Raw genomic sequence first — 16,266 nt, forward strand, 5'->3', positions numbered from 1 at the left:
CATCATGACCAAGTTGGCTTCATGCCAGAGATGCAGGGGTGGTTCAACATATACAAATCTATAAATGTAATACAGCACATCAACAGAAGCAAAGACAAAAAACACTTGATGCAGAAAAAGCCTTTGACAAGATCCAACACCACTTCATGATAAAAGTTCTAAGAAAACTAGGAATAGAAGGAATGTACCTCAACATTGTAAAGTCTGTATGTGACAAACCTACAGCCAACATCATACTTAGCAGTGTAAAACTGAAACCATTTCCCCTAAAATCAGGAACAAGACAAGGGTGCCCACTATCCCCACTCCTATTCAACACAGTTCTGGAATTCCTAGCCAGAGCAATTTGGCAAGAAGAAGAAATAAAAGGAAAGAAACTGTCAAAATATTCCTATTTGCAGATGATATGATCCTATACCTTAAAGACCCAAAAATCTCTACCCAAAAATTCCTAGATACCATATACAGCTACAGTAAGGTGGCAGGATACAAAATCAACTTACAAAAATCATTAGCTTTTCTATATACCAATTACAAACAAACTGAAAAGGAATATATGGAAACAATTCCAATTATAATAGCCTTAAAAAACATTGAATACCTAGGAGTAAACTTAGCAAAGGATGTAAATGACCTCTACTAGGAGAACTACAAACTCCTGAAGAAAGAGATCGAGGAAGACTCCAAAAGGTAGAGAGATCTCCCATGCTCGTGGATTGGTAGACTAAACATAGTAAAAATGGCTATACTACCAAAAGCAATCTACATATTTAATGCAATTCCCATCAAAATCCCAATGACTTACATCACAGAGATTGAAAAAGCTACCCTAAAGTTCATTTGGAAACACAAGATACCGCAAATAGCCAAGTCAATACTCAGCAAAAAGAGCAATGCTGGAGGTATCACAATACCCAATTTCAAACTATATTACAAAGCAATAGCAATAAAAACAGCATGGTACTGGCACAAAAGCAGACATAAAGTCCAGTGGAAAAGGACCCAGATATGAATCCACACAACTATACTCACTTTATTTTTGAGAAAGTCAACAAAAATATACAATGGAGAAAAGACAGCCTCTTCAACAAATGTTGCTGGGAAAAGTGGTTATCCATCTGCAAGAAACTGAAACTAGATCCTTGTTTATCACCATGTACTAGTATCAACTCAAAATGGATCAAGGACCTTAATATCAGACATGAAACTCTGAAGTTAGTACAGGAAGGAGCAGGAAACACTCTGAAAGTAATAGGTATAGGAAAGGACTTCCTCAACAGAACCCTAGCAGCTCAGCAACTTATAGAAAGAATGGGCAAATGGAATTTCAAAATATTAAAAAGCTTCTGCACAACAAAAGATATGGTCCCTAAACTGAAGAGACCACCCACAAAATGGGATAAAATATTTGCCAGCTATACATCAGACAAAGGACTGATAACCAGAATATACAGGGAACTCAAAAAACTAAACTCTCCCAAAATCAATGAACCAATAAAGAAATGGGCAACTGAACTAAACAGAAATTTCTCAAAAGAAGAAATTCAAATGACCAAAAAAAATGTGAAAAAATGCTCACCATCTGTAGCCATAAAGGAAATGCAAATCAAAACCACACTAAGATTCCACCTAACCCCATTAGAATAGCCATCATCAAAAACACCATCACCAACAGTTGTTGGCAAAGATGTGGGAAAAAGGTACACTCATACACTGCTGGTGGGGAAGAAATTTGGAGGCATCTTAAAAATCTAAACATAGATCCCAGTCTTAGGGATATACACAAAGGAAAGCGACACGGGTTACTCCAGAAGCACCTGCACACCCATTTTTATTGCAGCACTATTCACAATAGCCCAGTTATGGAAACAACCAAGATGCCCCACTACTGAAGAATGGATCAAGAAAATGTAATATTTACACAGAGTGGAATTTTATTCAGCCATGAAGAAGAATGAAATCTTATCATTTGCAAGTAAGTGGATGGAACCGGAGAACATCATTCTGAGCAAGATTAGCCAAGCTCAGAAGACCAAACATCGTATGTTTTCCTTCCAATGTGGACTTTAGATCTAGGGCAAATACAGCAATGTTGCTGGACTTAGGTCACATGACGAGGGGACAGCACATACAGGGAGGTATGGAGATAGGTAGAAAACCTAAAACATGAAAATGTTTAATGTCCTCACTGCAGAGAAACTAATACAGAAGCCTTAAAGCGACAGAGGTCAACACGAGAAGGTGATCAGGAACCAGTGAAAAGATCAGATACAGATAAATCAACTTGGGTTGTAACACATTTGTACATGGAAGCAATGCTAGGAATCTCTCTGTATAGCTATTCTTAACTCAACTAGCAAAAACGCTTTGTCTTCCTTATTATGCTTATGTCTTCTCTTCAACAAAATTAGAGATAAGGGCAGAACAGGTTCTGCCTGGAAGTGAGGGGAGGGGGAATGAGGGGGAGGAGGTCAGGGGGAAAGATGACCCAAACAATGCATGCACATGTGAATAAATGAATTAAAATAAATAAATAAATAAAATTTATTTTATGGGGTACAATGTGATCATTCGACTCAAGCACTATATGTGATGATTAAATCAGTGTACTTTAGCATTCATATTTCCTTAAATAGTTAAATTTTGATTAACAATAAATGTACATATTTATGTAGTACAAGTGACATTTTAATACATGTACTAATCAAATCAGAGAAATAAATGTTTCCATCTTGGTGTCATTAAAAAAAAAGAACATGAACAATGTATTTTTGAATTTTGAACTGTATAAGTATACTTTTCTCCCTTAAATAAGTAAATAAATTCCAAAAAAAAAAAAACCAAACAAACACCACCACCAACAAATGTTGGCAAAGATGCGGGGGATAGAGGAATTCTCATACACTGCTGGTAGGCATGTAAACTAGTACAACCACTATGGAAAGCAATTTAGAGGCTTCTTAAAAAACTAAAAATAGATCTGCCATATGATCCAGAAATCCCACTCCTAGGGATATACACAAAGAAATGTGACTTTAGTTACAACAAAGGCACCTGCACATCCATGTTTAGTGTAGCACTATTCACAATAGCTAAGCCATGGAAACAGCCAAGATGTCCCACTACTGATGAATGGATTAAGAAAATGTGGTATTTATACACAATGGAATTTTATTCAGCCATGAAGGAGAATGAAATTTTGTCATTCGCAGAAAAATGGATGGAACTGGAGAACATCTTAAGGGAAGTTAGCCAGGCTCAGAAGACCAAAAACCTCATGTTCTTTTTTGGATTATAGACCTAAAACAAATGCAGTAATTTTATTGGAACAAGTCACACACTAAGAGGAGAATGCACAAGAGAGGAATAGGGATAGGGAAAGAAACCAAAAACTTGAATGTAGTTAATATGCTCACTGTATAGGAACAAATATAGTAATCTCAAAGTGGCCAAGACCACTATGGGAAGGGGACTAGACAATGGTGAAGAGGTCCAGTAAAGATGAACCAATGTGGTTGTAATACACATATGCATGGAAACAATACAAGGAATCTCCCTGTGCACCTATCTTCATCTGAAACTAGCAAAAACTCTGTTTTTCTTTTTATTTTATATGTATTTTCTTCAACAAAATTGGAGAACAAAGGGCAGAACCTGTTCTCCTGGAGGCGGGGGGGCAGGGGAGGGTGTCCCAAATAATGTATACACATGTAAGTAAAGGTAAAAATGATAAAATAAAATAAAAAAAAATCTTATTATAAATTGGCAAATAAAAAGTGTTAATTTATAAAAAATATATTCTGACTGTATTAATACTGGGCAAAATAAATTGAAGATAAATTGCCAAATGTAAGGAGGGACTTTTGTCATCAATAATACATAACAATCCTAAACATGTGTGCCTCTAATAATAAACTTCAAAATGCATGATCTGCAATCTTTTCAGTGAAAAGTATCAAATCCATATCACAATTACATATTTGTATTCCAAACCCATATGGGTATAGAAGATTTTCAAACATCATCAAATAATTCGACTAAATCGACATTCATTGAACACTATACCAAATACTGGAATATACTTTTGGGACCATATGTGTGATTTCCAAGTTATACCACATAGTACACCACAAAGTGTCTTGATAGATTTAAAAAAAAAATCAAATTTTATAGACCATGTTCTTAGATCAAATGGGAAACTAGATGTGTCTCCTTCTTCATTCCTGTTGCTATACTAGTACCTTGGAGAAGAAGACCTTGGAAGAGCCTTTGCTAATTTTTATGTTGAAATTGGTTATTTCTTTAGACAAAATTATGATTACTACTTTTAAAGCCTGATAATATGTTAATTTTACCCATAAGTGAAGCCTATGCATTAAAAGCAATGGCATATCCGCTCTACTTCTACAGAATATTAAGTTGAAAAATAAAGTGAGTTTCAGAATTGGGAAGAGATGTTTTTAAGATGGCAAATTCACTTTTCTCCCTTCATCAACAATTGTTTGTTTGGAACACAGACACTTCTCATTGTCTTGTTCTTTCGTTTTACCAGAAAGCCAGAGAGACTCCTGTGTTTTCTTACCTCCACTGTCGCTCACGAGTTGATCCTGCATGCCATAATCTGAAGGTTCATTATGTGAGCAGCACAATGCTTTCCAAAGACTAGAGTTTGCCCTGTGTAACAGCACACTAGATGTGCTGCTTATCATTAACAACATAAGATGTACAGTCAGAAAGGCAGGAAAGATTGTGCTACGAAGACATACGGAGTTCCAACTTACTTTGTTTGACACTAGCATTATGAGGCTATAAGGAGAGTACTGAGGTAATAATATTCAGAATATTGTGTATGTACACTCCATTTTAAACATTTATATGTATTAAATTGCTTGAATATTAGATCAGTTATTATGTGACCAGATATTGTATGTCTACATTTACTTCCCTAGGGAGGAGTAAAATATCTATTCCTTGTCTATCCCTCTACTGTGATGATGCATAATTTAAGAATATAGAATATTATACAGATTCTTGTGATTAGCCAGCATGTGACCCAAAACAAAATGCTATAGATAGGGTGGCTTAAACAACAGAATGTCTTTTGTCATAGTTCTGGAGCTGAAAATACAAATCAAGTTATGAGCACCATCAGTTTCGAGTGAGGAATCTCATTTGCGTTGTAAATAACTGTCTCTTCCATGTGTGCTTGCATGGTCACTTCTTTGTGTGCACATAGGGAAAGAGAGAAAATGAGCTCTCTGCTGCCATCTTATTTTGAAATATATTTTTATTATCAGGTTAATTATACAAAGGGATTGAATTGTGATGTTTCCATTCATGCATGTAATGTGCTTTCATAAATTTTACCCTCTCTATTACTCTTTCTTACCTGCCTTCTCCCTCCTTTCTAAACAATTTTTATGTGGCTTCATTACTCTTTTTTAAATTACTGTTGTACTGGGGCTACATTATGACATTTACAAAAGTTCTTACAATGTATCAGAGTTGAATTCAGTCCCTCTATCATTCTCCTTTATCCCTCCTTCCCCTATTCCTGGAATAGTTTCAACAGGTCTCATTTTTCTATTTTCACACAGGTGTACATAATATTTCTACCATATTTATCCTCCTACACTCTTTCTTTAACCCCCCCCCCACCGATAGAACCTGTTTTGCCTTCCTGTTCTCAATTTTTGTCAAAAAAAAATGACATTTTTGTTTGTTTAAGATAGCTATATAGGGAGTTTCATTGTAATACTTCCATGTATTAAAACCTGAATTGGTTCATCCCCTCTATTCTTCTCCTTCCACCTTAGTCTCCTTCTTATGGTAATTTCAACAGGTCTAAAAATTCTATATTCATTCTTGTATAGGAAGTACATCAACCGTATTCACCTTCTTAACTTCCTTCTTTTACCCTCCCTTTCTCATGTTTGACCTCCCCTTAGTATGACCTGTTTTTCATAATATTGCTTATATTTGAATTGGTCTATATTCCACATATGAGAGAAAAAAAATGCAGCCTTTGGCTTTCTGAACCTTCACTGAAGATGATGTTCTCCAACTGGAGTTACATTCATTTACCTGAAAATGACAAAATTTCATCCTTCTTTATGGCTGAATAAAATTTCATTGCATATAAATGCCTTATTTTCTTTATTCATTCATCAGTAGCAGGGCATTTTGGCTGTCTCCATAGCTTAGCTGTTTTGAATAATGCTGCAGTAAACATGGGTGTGCAGGTGACTTTATTGAATCTGACTTATATTCCTTCAGGTTTATCCCTAGGAATTATGTGTATGAAAACTTTGATCATATCCACAACCCTCTTTACCCTGTCCTTTCACATACTTCTTCCCCCAAAGGTCCACTGTTTTAAACTCATATCTTCTTTTCTCTCTCCCTTCCTTCCTTCCTTCCTTCCAACCTTTGTTCATTCATTTCTTCTTTCTTTCTCTCTCTATTTCTTTATTTTTTTTTCAGTCTAGATTCCACAAGAGAGGGAATGTGATATTTTTTTCATCTTGGTCTGGCAATTTACTTTAACTGATGATCTCCAATTTTACCCATTTTCCTAAAAACAACACAATTTCTTTCTTCTTTATAACTGCATAATACTCTATGTTATTATCTTTATCCTTTCATCAGTTTATGGACACCTAGGCTGATTCTACAGTTTGGCTATTGTGAATAGTGCTGTAATGAACGTGGGTGTGCAGATATCTCTATTGCATGCTGACCTGCATCCTTCTGATATAGGCCAAGAAATGGTATGGCAGGATTATATGAATTTTAGGATTGAATTTTCTATTTTTATGAAAAATGACATTAGAATTTTTGAGGGACTTGCATTGAATATATAGATTATTTTCGGTAGTGTCATTTTTACAATATTAATGGTGCTAGTCCATGAACATGGGAGGCCTTTCCATCTTCTAGTGTCTTCAATTTCTTTCTTCCAAGGTCTATCATTTCATTGTAGAAGTCTTTAACCTCCTCTCTTAGGTATGTGAATGGTATTGTTTTCCTGATTTCATTCTCAGCCTGTTCAGTATTAGTAATTAAGAGAGCTACTAATTTTTATATGTTAATTTTGTGTTCCTGTTACATTGCTGAAAATGGTTAGCACATCAAATAAGTGTTTTTCGGTATGGGATCATATCATCTACAAATAGGGATAATTTGACTTCTTCCTTTCTTATTTGGATTCCTTTTCTTTCCTTTTCTTTCCATATTTCTCTAGCTGAGAATTCAAGCACTATATTGATTTGACTAAGAGTGGAGAAAGTGGACACTGTTGTCTTGTTCTTTACTTTAGAGGAACTGGTTTTAGTTATCCCCCATTTGCTATGATGTTGGCTAAAGCTTTGTCATATATAGCCTTTATAATATTGAGGTATGTTCCTTCTATTCCTATTGCCTTTTATCATGAAAAGATTTGAATTTTGTCAAAGAGTTTTTATACATCTATTGAGATGATGATATGTCCTTTGTCCTTTTGTTTATTGATTTGTGTATGTTAAACAATACTTGTATTCCTGGAATGAAACCATCTTGATCATGATATGATATATGATATTTTCATGTGTGTTGAGTTCAGTTTGCAAGTATTTCATTGAGAATTTTTGTGCCCATGTTCATCAAGAAAATTGGTCTGTAATTTTCTTCTTCATATGTTCTTTTCTAGTTTGGCAATCAGCATACTACTGACTTCATAGAATGAGTTTGGTAGTGTTCTTTCTCTTGTTATTTCATAGAATAAATTAAGGAGTACTGATGTTTAGTCTTCTTTAAAGTTGTGGTGAATTCAGTAGTGAACTCCTCTAGTCCTGGGCTTTTCATTGTTTGGATACTCTTTTATTACTGACTCAATATCCTTACTTGTTACAAATTGGTTTGCATGGTTTATTTCCTCATGGTTTAATTTTGGTAGGGCATATTCATCTAGACATTTATCCATTTCTTACAGATTTCCATTTTATTGAAGGATAAATTTTCTAAGTGTTACCTAGTCCTCTGAATTTCACTCATGTTTCTTATGATATCCCCTTTCTCATCTCTAATTTTATTAATTTGGGTTTTCTCTCTCTTTCTTTTGGTTAGTTTGGCTAAGGATTTGTCAACTTTCCTTATCTTTTCAAAGAAAACAACTTTTTGTTTAGTCAACTCTTTGCATTATTCTTTTAGTCTCCATTTTATTAATGTCTGTCCTGATATTTATTATTTCCTTCTGTCTATTGTTTTTGGATTTGGCTTGTTCTAACATTTTACATTGTTGGGTTTTTTTATTTGGGATCGCTCTATTTTTTAATGAAAAAACTCATAGCTATAAGGTTACTTTTGGCACTGCCTTTGCTGTTTCCCAATGTTCTGTCAAGCTGTGTTTTCATTTTATTTGAATATAGGAATTTTTTGATTTCCTCTTTTATATCTTCAGTGACCCATTGATCACTTAAAAGTGATTTATTCAATTTCTATGTGTTTGGATATTTTTTATAGTTTCTCTTGCTGTTGATTTCCAGTTTCATCCCATTGTGGTTTGATAAATGCAAGAAATTATTTTTCTTATAGCTTTCAATATTATTTCCTTGTATTTGTTAAGACTTATTTTAAGTCCTAAGATAAGAGCTATTTCAGAGAAAGTTCCATGGGCTTCTGAGAAGAATGTATATTCTATGGTAGTTGAGTGAATACTTTGTAGACAGCTGTTAAGTTCATTTGATCTATAATTTTGCATGTTCCTGCAGTTTCTTTGTTAATGTTTTGTCTATGGATGATCTGTCTAACAGTAAGAATGGGATATTAAAGTAACCCACTATTATTACATTGAACTCTATCTGTATTTTTATTTCTAGTAGTATTTGCTTTATGAAATTTGGTGCACCTATGCTTGGTTCATATATGTTTACAGTTGTTATCTCCTCTTCTTAGATTGTTCCCTTTTTAATATGATATGACTTTTGTTGTCTCTTCTGACTCCTTTTGGTTCTAAGTCTGCGATGTCAGATAAGAATGTAGCTACTCCTACTTGCTTGGGCTCTAATCTATTGAAAATCTTTTTCCGTTCTTTCTGTGTAAGCCTGTGTTTGTCTTTGCTATCTAATATGTTTTTTGTAGACAACAAATGGTAGGGTCTTTTTTTTAAATGCACTCTATCATTAGTCAAATCTATCAAAATCTATCAAAAGTCTGTGTCTTTTGATTGGAGAATTGAGACTATTAACATTCAGAGTTACTATTGAAAGGCATGTAGTTATTCCTACTATTTTATTGGTTTTTTAATGTTTGATTTGTCCTTAATTCTCAGTTACTTATCTACTTATCTAGGGATATTTATTCTTTCCTATATTTTCATGGTTGCATTTATCTTTCTCTTCTATGTGTAGGACTTTTTAAGTATCCCCTGCAGTGCCAGGTTAGTGGTCATGAACTGCTTTAGTTTTTGTTTATCATGGAAGGGCTTTTCCCACCTTCAATTATGAAGGATGGTTTTGTTGGATATAGAAATCCAGGTTGGCAGTATTTTCCTTCTGAGGTTAAAATACATTATTCCTCCATCTTTCTTTTAAAGTTTCTGGTGAGAAATCTTTTGTTATTCTGATGGAATTGTGCTTATATTTGACTTGACACTTCTCTTTGTAGATATCAGTATTTTTCCTTATTCTATGCCTACTGTTTTAACTATAATATGACTTTGAGAGGTTCTGTTTTGGTCTTGTCTATTTGGAGTCCTAAAAGCGTTTTGTATCTTGATGATCATCTCTTTCTCATTATTTCTGCTATTATTTTATTGAGTATATTTTATATGCCTTTAGCTTGTACCTCTTCTTCTTCTCTGTGTCAATGACTCATAAATTTGGTCTTTTAATAGTGTTCCCAAGGGCTTACATGTTCTACTCATACTTCTTTATATTTTTCTCTACTTGTATTTGCATGTTCTAAGACATCTACCTTGTCTTCAAGTCCTGATAGTCTGACTTCAATTTGATCCATTCCACTGGAGAGACTTTCAACTGAGTTTTTTAAATTTGATTTTTTTGAGCTTTTCATTTTCAGAATTTCAATTTGTTTTTTTCAGATTTTCTGTATCAATATTGAATTTCTTTTTCATGTCCTACATTGTCTTCTTTATTTCATGTGGCTCTTTGAATTTTCTTGTAATTCATCCTGATATTTATTTGTGTCCTCTTTAATTTCATTGATCATTCTCATAATCCTTTTGGGGTGTCTTTTCTTAAAAGGGTACTAATCCTGCTCTCACAGCACTAGTTATCTCTCAAAGGCCCCAGTTTCAACTATCATCATATTGAGAGTTAGGAGTTGAACATATGAATTTGAGGGAGATGAGTCACAACATTTAGTTCATAAGCCAAGTTATTAATATTGGCACATCACAATGGGATTGTACTCATTTAGAGTGGGTCAGAAAAATAGAACTGATAATTACCTGTGTGCATACATATATATGGAGATTTGTTAGGCTCATGTGATTGTGAACATTGGCAAGGCTTAAGATGTGTAGGTTGAGTCTGCAAACTGGAGACCCAGGAGAGTCAATGGTTTAGTTCTAGTTCAGTTCAGAATGCCTCAGAACCAAGACAGTCAATGATGTAATTTCAGTCTAAAGCCTGACCCAGGAACAGACGATGACCAGGAAGACTGTGAAGTCAGGATAAAAGTTGATGTCCCAGTTTGAATGAAGTTAGGTAAGAAGCTTTCCTCTTTGCTAGGAAAAAGGTCAGCCCTTTAGTTCTATACAGGTCTTTGTTGATTGAATGAAGACCACCCACATGAGGGAGGGTAATCTGCTGTATTCAGTCTACTGTTTAAATATTAATCTCATCCTTATACATGTCATAGATATGCAGAATATTGTTTTTTATCAAATATCTTGGCCAGTGAGGTAAACACAAAAAGTTAACCATGACAGTTATGACTGAACTGAAGAGAAAAGAATTGGCACCCAGAATTTTCATTTTTGTGGTTCATTTTTGTAGGGAAGGCAGTAAGAACATACAAACTTTAAGTCTGGAAGTCCCACTGTAAGTGTTTATTCTTGTAATCTACAATATTTCTATTTTTCCTCACTTGTCTCATTTCATTTTTCTCTTTTTAGATTTAGCTACTATGTTGTGACATACTTCTCTTCTCTATCACTTTGCTTTCATATCTAATTCCTGGAAAAGAATTTAAACCATTTTGGAGATGGCCAAACTTTTAAAATAAAGAAGATTAAATAACTTGCTCAAAGTCACACTCTATTAGGAATGGCAGAACTAGATATAAAATAATTTTTCTATCTTCAAATTCAATCATTCTCCACTAAAACAATCTGCTTCATAAAGTTTATACATATTTTGAAATTATTATCAATGCAATAATATAAATATAATATCAAAATGTATATTCCCAGTAAATGGTTGGGCTAGAGAAATTATAAGTACTCTAGAATTTGAGGTCTTTGAAAGGAAAGCAAAAACTAAAATATGCAAAGCATTATAATTTAGAATTAGCCATGTGCTTACTAAACATATAATTATACAAGTAAGATGAATATAATCCCTGTAGAATTAAATTCATTTTAATATTTTTATATAAAAGTATACTCAGTATGAATTGAAAAGCTTAAAATTATGAATTTTAAAGTAATATCTTATCGCCAGTCTGAACCACAACAAAATGAGCAAATTTAAGAAACATGTTTATGTATTCAATGTTTTAACTAATCTGCACTATAGTACATAACACACTTTTCTATATAATTCTTAATTTTTCTGTGGTTAGAAAACCGAGGTATCTGTGAATGTATCTTTGTTAGCTTATGGAGTTCAAAAGGAAAAAAAAACCAACAGGATTTACTTTCTGTAGTAACCTACACAAGCATAAACTAATTGTGAAAGAGTGTGTGGAAAGGTAAGGACAGTGCTTTGCTGTGCCAGGGCTGTGGCAGAGGAAGAGGGACAGGCCTGGGCAGATGACTGACCAGATGGGGAAGGGTACTTGCTATGGATGCTTTGTAATATTTTCTTGTTTGGAAGCTCCATATACACATATCTTTTCAAAAGAAATCAAATGATTTTCCATGTTATTTTTCATCTATGTAGGTCTGCCACCCCAGGTGCTGAATTCAAAGTTTGTGATTTGATAAATGGCAGAGTGTCTTTCTCAATGTCTTCTTACTTGTCTTGTTGCTGCAGACCATGGTGCATTTACCCTTTTTTATTTTAGTTTAGTCTAATTATGATATAATCTTATAGACACAACATATATAAATTTGATATAGTAGCAATGAAGGAAGGGCTCAGAAGCTGTACTTAGGAACTTAGTTTTCTATAGTGATGGCAGGAACAAATTACGTTATGCAATGTTGTTACCATCAAATATTCTTTCCGTGAAGATCCTAAAAAGTGACATCTAGTTACTTTGACTCCATTATTTCTTCAAAAAGACAGCTTTAGACAAGAAGTAATCTCACTGAGACAGAGGAAACTATAAGGCTCTAATTTCCATATGAATTGCAAGATTAAGGATGAGGATTTGTGCCTGGAGTCTCATAAGATGGATAAAAACGAGTATCACATATGTCAGGAGAAGGCACCTTAATAAAACTCAGACTTTGGGGAGAACTGAGACAGATGTGGAATGTAAAAGTATTTCAGTTTTTCTCGTCCTCAAATGTGGAGTAACAACTTAAAAAAAGTGAATGGTCTCTTTTATGGGTGGCCTTCAGTAGTAAAGGAAAATGCATTCTCCTGCTCATTGCCAAAGAAAAGAATGAATTCTGTGTTCTCTTATGTCACAGTCCTGTGGTAAGCCCTGAAGCATAAATTGTAGACAAATCCCACAGCAATAGTAAGGCATACAATTGCCTTATATACTTTAAGGCATAAAAGTTAACAGCAGATATAAGTAATAGCAAAAATTCATATAAGCTAAGGGACTAAGTTGTAGTTGGTATGGCAACTATCACTTTGAATTTTCTGACCTTTGTGTGAAATAAAATTCTAGCTATAGTCCTTCCATTACTGGAAATTCATAATAAGGTGCTTGGTAGGTATGAGACCTGTGTAGAGATCAATCCTTAAGTCCAGGGGAATGGAATTCTAACAATGCAGGATGAAGCAGTTAATTTTTTTTTAATTAAACATTGCAACTCTTCTGGTAACAGCAAGTAGAAACTTATCAGATTTATTAGGTGATATTTTCTTTAGCTATAACCATACATTCATTTAGTTATTCATTCAATCATTTAAGAAATATGTATTAAGTTAATATTATGGTGCCATTTAAAGAGCTTTACATACAGGAGTGAACAAAAGATAAAAATTTCAATTCTTATGGAGTTTTCACTATTTTGAGGTAGACGGATTTAAAGGAAAATAAGCAAATAACATATAAAACTATATTATATTGTTATAAATTTTATGGGAAACAATAAAGTAGCTAAAAGGGATACAGAACATTGAGGGAGGCAAATTTTAGATAAGTGGCCAAGGAAAGCTTTATTGAGAAGCTGAGTAATGAGTAAAGGCCCACGGGAGAGGAGGGGATGACCAGGTAAGGCAAGCACATCTCAGGAAACCGGAAAAAGGTCCTAAGGAAGAATATGCCAGTGAGCAAAAAGCTCTGGTGAGCAGAGTAGACAGGAAGGAGTGTAGAAAGAAAATGGGGGAGAAGGAAGAAAAAGGTAGGTCATCCTTAGGCTTTGTTAGGCAAGGGCATTGGAGTAGGGTGGCTTTTACTCAGTGAGCTGGGAGCTCATCACAGGTTTCCTAGTAGAGGAGTTATAAGCTGTGGTCCATGTGTCAATAGGGACATTGTGGTTCCTGTGTTAAGACTGCAGTAGGGCAGGAAGGGAATGAATGAAGATCAAGCAGGGATATAGCAGTGATCTGTGATCTGTACAAGTTATGTTCAAAGTGGTAGCGGTTGGGCTGGGGAGAAGGTGAAGCTGACAGATGCTGGTTTACATTTTGAGAGTTGAGTGGAGAATATTGGTTGAAGGTTTGGTTGTAAGATGTAAGAGAAAGAAAGACGTGAAAATGAAGCCCAGGGGTTTTATCTCCCTAAGTTACTAAAATAATGAAATTTCCATTTACTTAGGAGGGAAGAACAAAAACAGTTTTAGGGGGATAGTCAAACATCAGTATGTTTATGTTGAAGAAAATAAGTTTGAGATATCAATTAGTTAGCTGATCAGAGAGGTCAAGATGAAGATAAAATCTGTCACCATCACTCTGTACATGGTTTTTAAAGGTGGAAGACCAACTCAGAATGCCTAAGGGGTAGCTAATTGTCTAAGAGGTCATGATTTAAACTGCTGGGAGGGTGCAAGAAGGTGGTGTATCAGTGTCCTAATCTGGCTCCTGGTATTAATGGAGTTGGAAACATCACATTGGCAAGCACACCCTGGGCTTGTACTCACAGACCACTGAATCTTCACATGACTGAAAAACCCACAATGTTTTGCCCCAACACAGTTGTTTGCCCAACTGTCCCCCTAAGCAGACACGAGGTGCCAAATTCTTGGCTTCATCACTGTCCGGCTACCTTTTGGTATTACTTTATGGAGTACCCATTGCTCATAGACTTTAAAGGCTCTGCCTTGGTTATTCTCCATCCCATTACTTTGTTTTTTTCACTGAATTTAATTTCTGAAATTATTTTACTTAATTATTTTTAGAAGTCTTCATTAAAACACAGGTTTCTTAGTGGTGAAGACTATGCTGTTCTTACTTGTTGCTGTATACTCTGCACCTAAAAAAAGGCAGTGGCACATAAGAATTATTCATGAAGTGTTTGTTGAGGTCTGAAGGAGTTTCTGCCCCTTACAAGCAGGAGATGATACTTTTATGCATGTTCCTTCTGCCCAAAATGACAGTTAGTACCTTATAAGCCCTTAAATCTTTTTTTAAAAAGCTGTTTTGTGATGCTGGGGATTAAACTCAGGCCATAAGTATGTTAGGCAAGAATTCTGCCACTTAGCTACATCTCCAGCCCTTGGATATCTGAATTAGGGTCTCACTATGTAGCTCAGGCCAGCCTTGAACTTGCTTTGCAGTCCAGACTGGTTTTGAAGTGTCCATCCTTCTGCCTCTGCCTCCCAAGTGTTGGGAATACAGGTATGTGTGACCACACTCTGAATAAAAAGATTTTAATTATCCACAGTCAGGCAAATGGAAATTATTCCTGAACTACATTTAAGTCTAATTCCAATCAGAGAAAGTAGGAATTAATAGGGAGGGACTTATTTTAAACAGAAGCAAGTCTTTAAAAATATGAGAACAAAGATTATAGCTAGACCCTTTACTTCATAAAATGAATTTTTCTTTATGCATATTATAGTGAAATGATTTGGGGTTTGAAATCAGAACAGCTGGCTTCAGATCAGTATGTGGAGGCATATCAAATGTGAGTGAACATGGACATTGTCACTTTGGAATTTATTTCTTCATTAACAAATTGGGAAAAGAGTACTCACATTACACGATTTTAGAGATGAAATTAATTCTGTGGCCCTGTAAATGCCACGGCCTGCCTGGCTACAGTTGACCCAGGCAATCAGTTCACCTGGTTTATTCTACCCTATCAACCTCACTATGTGGAGCACTTAAGGAATTAATATCCTCTCAGCCAAGCCAGGAAGACAGGTGCTGGGTGACATTTCCTGCTCATGCCAGAGGCAGGCTTGAGACCTCACCATCTCATCCATGCGTCACGTCTCTGGACTTCTTCTGAGAGGATCCTAGGCCTTGCCATCTCTTTTCTGTATCCAAAGAATCCTTGAGACTTGGAACACTTCCCAAATTGTATTATACTTCATTCATCATATGCCATTTAAAATTTTTTATTGATATGCAATTGACATGCAATAAACTGCATGCATTTAGTGTATATTTGGAATAATTTGACATGCGCACACACCATGAAACCATCACCCAGTCAAGATAATGAGTTTGCTCATCACCCCAAAAGTTTCTTCACACCCTTATGCAATGCACATCTCTTGCTTATCCTGCTTTCTGTCATTGTAGATTAGTTTCAATATTCTAGAATTTTATATAAGTGGAATTGTACAGCATATATTCCTTTTCTAACTCCTATCACTCAGCATAATTATTGGGATTCTTTCATGTGTTTCACTAGCCTCTAGTTTATTTCATTTACTTCTGAATAGCATATAGTAATATGGATGTATCACTATGTCAGCAATCCCATTATATCGAGAGGTTTAATCTGTACTTTTTAATCGATGCATATTACTCC

The sequence above is a fragment of the Castor canadensis genome, chromosome 1 (genome assembly GCF_047511655.1).
Source record: "Castor canadensis chromosome 1, mCasCan1.hap1v2, whole genome shotgun sequence".
In the NCBI taxonomy this organism is placed as follows: domain Eukaryota; kingdom Metazoa; phylum Chordata; class Mammalia; order Rodentia; family Castoridae; genus Castor; species Castor canadensis.